General features: G+C 39.7%; 1 protein-coding gene across 5 annotated transcripts in view; it reads right to left on the minus strand.

The window, feature by feature from the left end:
- The window catches only part of UBAP1 (ubiquitin associated protein 1), an 85,824-nt gene that overhangs the window by 35,774 nt on the left and 45,162 nt on the right, over positions 1-4,888 (minus strand). The window contains exon 2 of one of the 5 annotated variants that reach the window (XM_011950554.1): positions 1,396-1,511. The exons of the other annotated variants lie outside the window; for them this stretch is intronic. The gene's annotated coding sequence lies outside the window, so the exon portion shown is untranslated. The remainder of the gene's footprint in view (positions 1-1,395; positions 1,512-4,888) is intronic. 5 annotated transcript variants of the gene reach the window in all.

A 4,888-nucleotide genomic window follows, 5' to 3' on the forward strand; every position in this document is an offset into this window, starting at 1 on the left:
AAAAAAAAAAAAAAAAGAAAAATGAAATCCTGTCATTTATGACAATGTGAATGAACCTGCAGGACTTTGTGTTAACTGAAACAAGCTAGACACAGAAAGACAAATTTTGTATGATCTTACCCATACAGAATTTTAAAAAGTTTATCTCATAAAAGCAGAGGCTTGTATGCCTCATGGCTGCAGCAGGTCTGGCATCGACAAGCAGACTGACAAGTTCACAGACCTGTAGGTACCTCAGGAATTCTCTGTCAGCAACCACATCATCAGTCTAAGGACGACGTATCAATCCACATGACTGTGGCTGAAGATGACAAGGTCACTGGCAGATGGCAAATTTAAAACCTATACTTCTTAAGTGAATTAACGCAGGAACAAATACTGCATGTTCTCATTTGTAAGTGGCAGCTAAACAACACATGTGGTAATAAAGATGGCAACAATAGAAACTGGCGACTACTAGAGCAGGGAAGGAGAGAGGGGGACAAGGGTTGAAAAACTATTGGGTACTATGTTCAGTACCTGGGTGACGGGATCATTTGTTCCAAACCTAAGCATCACACAATATACTCAGGCAACAAACTGCACATGTGCCCCCTGAATCTAAAATAAAAGTTGAAAAACAAAAATTAAAACAACCACCACCACCAGCCAGGCCCGGTGGCTCATGGCTGTAATCTCAGCACTTTGAGAAGCCAAAGAAGGCAGATCACCTGAGGTCAGGAATTCGAGATCAGCCTGGCCAATATGGCAAACTCAGTAACTACAAAAATACAAAAATTAGCAGGGCATGGTGGCACATGCCCATAGTCCCAACTACTCGGGAGGCTGAGGCAGGAGAATCACTTGAGCCCAGGAGGCAGAGGCTGCAGTGAGCTGAGATCACGCCACTGCACTCCAGCTTGGGCAACAGACAGAGATTCTGTCTCAAAACAGTAACAACCACCACCTATGCTATCTGCCTAGGGACATTCACAGGATGGTAAATCAGATGACTCCATTCTTTGACTGACCAAGGCTGATGGCATCCTCTCAAAGAACTTTTGACTGCAGAGAATTACAGATGTTAAATATTGGTCATAAATAAATAGCAAACACCCCTCCCAAAAAAGTAGAAAGTATAATAGTGATAACCAGAGGCTGGGGAGGTGGGGAGGGTAGTAAAGGGGAGGGCAGGCAGTGAGGTGGGGAGAAGTTGATGAATAATTAAAGTTAACATCAGACAGGAAGAATAAGTTCTGGTGTTCTATTGTACAGTAAGGTGACTACAGTTAACAATAATATATTCTATATTTCAAAATTAACTAGAGCTCAGGAGTTTGAGACCAGTCTGGGTAACATAGCAAAACTCCGTCTCTACTGAACATACAAAAATTAGCTGAGCATAGTGGTATGCACCTGTAGTCCCAGCTACTTGGGAGGCTGAGATGGGAGGATGGCTTGAGCCCAGCAGGCAAAGGTTGCAGTGAGCCATGATTAAGCCACTGCACCCCAGCTTGGGCAAGACAGCCAGTCTTAAATTAAAAAAAAAAAAAAAAAAAAAATTAGTATGGTGTGGTGGTGCATGCCTGTAGTCCCAGCTAATCAGGTTCACTTGGGTCCAGGTGGTCAAGGCTGCAGTGAGCTATGATCACACCACTGCACTGTAGCCTGGGCAAAAGAGTGAGACCCCAGTTCTAAAAAAAAATAAAAATAAAAAAAAGAAGATACAAAAGTTCACAAATATTGTGTGATGCCATTCATATGAGGTGTCCAGAAAGGGAAAATCCACAGAGACTGAAAGCAGACTGGCGGTTGCCAGGGTCTGGTAAAGAGAAACTGTGTAATTGGTAAGGGTCTCCTTTGGAGTGATGGAAAGGTTTCAGAACTAGATGTGGTGATTGCACAACACTATGAAAGTACTAAATGCCACTAAATTGATCATTTTAAAATGGTTAATTTCATGCTATGTGAATTTCACCTCAGTAAATTGTTTTTAAAATTAAATTGCAAGAAAAAAATGGCAGAAAAAAATTGGCAGCAGAGAGGTGCTCCAGAGGAGAGGGCCAGAAAGATGGGTGTCAACAACTTCTGAATTTGAAAATCAGAGAGGCAATGAGGCAGTGAACAACTAGACAGAAGACCACAAGGAATAGTAAATGAAAAATAAAATACAGTTCTCTTTATTAGTAAATAATGTAAAATTTTTAAAATCATGCCTCAATAGAGCTGATAAAACAGATTTTTTTCCAATATTATATATATTATTATATTTTCCACAGTCCTTAAGAATATGAGAAATCTATATTTGGGCACATGAAGATTTTTCTAAGGTCCACTATGCAGCAAAACTTCAGTCTCTCAAAGCTCAAAGGCAATTTAATATCTACTTAGGGTCAGTTTTCTTCCCCCAGAACATCTTTTATATAGATGTATATACGTGTATGTATGTGTGTGTGTACATATATATGTACATGTTTCAACAAGAACTTCTTATACTTTACTTATTTAAACCCATTGTTTTCTTATTTATTTATTTTTCCATAAGTTATTGGGGTACAGGTGGTATTCGGTTACATAAGTTCTTTAGTGGTGATTTGTGAGACTTTGGTGCACCCATCGCCCAAGCACTATACGCTACACCATATTTCTAGTCTTTTAACCCTCGCCCCCCTCCCACCCTTCCCCCCAGGTCCCCAAAGTTCACTGTATCATTCTTACGCCTCTGCGTCCTCATAGCTTAGCTCCCACATATCAGTGAGGACACATGATGTTTGGTTTTCCATTCCTGAGTTACTTTACTTAGAATAGTCTCCAATCTCATCCAAGTCAGTGCAAATGCTAATTCATTCCTTTTTATGGCTGAGCAGTATTCCATCATATATATAGAGATAGATAGATACAGATATAGATATATATATACACATATATATGTGTATATACACACACACATATATACACATATACTATCATATATACATATATACACACACCATTTATCCACTCGTTGATTGATGGGCATTTGGGTTGGTTCCACGATTTTGCACTTGTGAATTGTGCTGCTATAAACATGCGTGTGCAAATGTCTTTTTCAAATGACTTCTTTTCCTCTGGGTAGATACCCAATAGTGGCATTGCTGGATCAAATGATAGTTCTACTTTTAGTTCTTTAAGGAATCTCCACACTGTTTTCCAGAGTGGCTGTACTACTTTACATTCCCACAGCAGTGTAAAACTGTTGCCCGATCATCGCATCCACGCCAATATCTACTGTTTTTCAATTTTTTTATTATGGCCATTCTTGCAGGAGTAAGGTGGTATCACACTGTGGTTTTGATTTGCATTCCCCTGATCATTAGTGATGCTGAGCATTTTTCTTATGTTTGTTGGTCATTTGTATATCCTCTTTTGAGGATTGTCTATTCATGCCCTTAGCCCACTTTTTGATGGGATTTTTTTTCTTACTAATTTGAGTTGGTTGTAGATTCTGGGTATTAGTCCTTTGTCAGATGTATAGATTATGAAGATTTTCTCCCACTCTGTGGGTCCCAGCTATTTATCTTTCCTTTTATTTGTTTGGGTTCTTGGTCATGAAATCCTTGCCTAAGCCAATCTCTAGAAAGGTTTTTCCAATGATATCTTCTAGAATTTTTTATAGAAATCTGTATCTATCTTGTATCTTCTATAAGGTGAGAGATGTATCTATCTTGTATAAGGTGAGAGATGAGGATCTAGTTTCATTCTCCTACATATGGCTAGCCAATTATCCCAGCACCGTTGTTGCAAAGGGTATCCTTGCCCCACTCTGTTTTTGTGTGCTTTGTCAAAGATCAGCTGGCTGTAAGTATTTGGGTTTATTTCTGGGTTCTCAATTCTGTTCCATTGGTCTGTGTGCCTATTTTTATACCAGTACCAAGCTGTTTTGGTGACTATGGTCTTATAGTACAGTCTGAAATCATGTGGTGTGATGCCTCCAGATTTGTTCCCTTTGCTTAGTCTTGTTTTGGCTATGTAGGCTCTTTTATTGTTTTGTATGAATTTTAGAATTGTTTTTTCTAATTCTGTGAAGAATGATGGTGGTATTTTGATGGGGACTACATTGAATTGGTAGATTGCTTTTGGCAGTATGGTCATTTTCACAATATTGATTCTACCCATCCATAAGCATGGGATATGCTGCCATTTGTTTGTGTCGTCTATGATTTCTTTCAGCAGTCTTTTATAGTTTTCCTTTTAGAGGTCTTTTGACTTCTTGGTTAGGTATATTCCTAAGTATTTTACTTTTTTTGCAGCTATTCTAAAAGAGGTTGAGTTTTTTATTTGATTCTCTGCTTGGTCACTGTTGGTGTATAGAAGAGCTACTGATTTGTGTAATCTTGTATCCAGAAACCGCTGAATTCTTTTATCAGTTCTAGGAGCTTTCTGGAGGAGTCTTTAGGGTTTTCAAGGTAAACGATCATAATGTCAGCAAACAGTGACAGTTTCACTTCCTCTTTACCAATTCGGATGCCCTTTATTTCTTTCCCTTGTCGGACTGCTCTGGTTAGGACTTCCAGTACTATGTTGAAGAGGAGTGGTGAGAATGGGCATCCTTGTCTTGTTCTAGTTCTCAGAGGGCATGCTTTCAACTTTTCCCCATTCAGTATTATGTTGGTTGTAGGTGTGTCATAGATGGTTGATTTTTGTTTTTGTTTTTGAGAGAGTCTCGCTCTGTGGCCCAGGGTGGAGTGCAATGGCGCGATCTCGGCTCACTGCAACTTCCACCTCCCGTGTTCAAGCAATTCTCCTGTCTCAGCCTCCCAAGTGGCTGGGATTATAGGCGCCTGCCACCATGCCAAGCTAATTTTTGTATTTTTAATAGAGACGGGGTTTCACCATGTTGGCCAGGCTGGTCTCAAACTCGTGACCTCAG

Source organism: Colobus angolensis, unplaced genomic scaffold (assembly GCF_000951035.1).
Source record: "Colobus angolensis palliatus isolate OR3802 unplaced genomic scaffold, Cang.pa_1.0 Scaffold308, whole genome shotgun sequence".
In the NCBI taxonomy this organism is placed as follows: Eukaryota; Metazoa; Chordata; class Mammalia; order Primates; family Cercopithecidae; genus Colobus; species Colobus angolensis.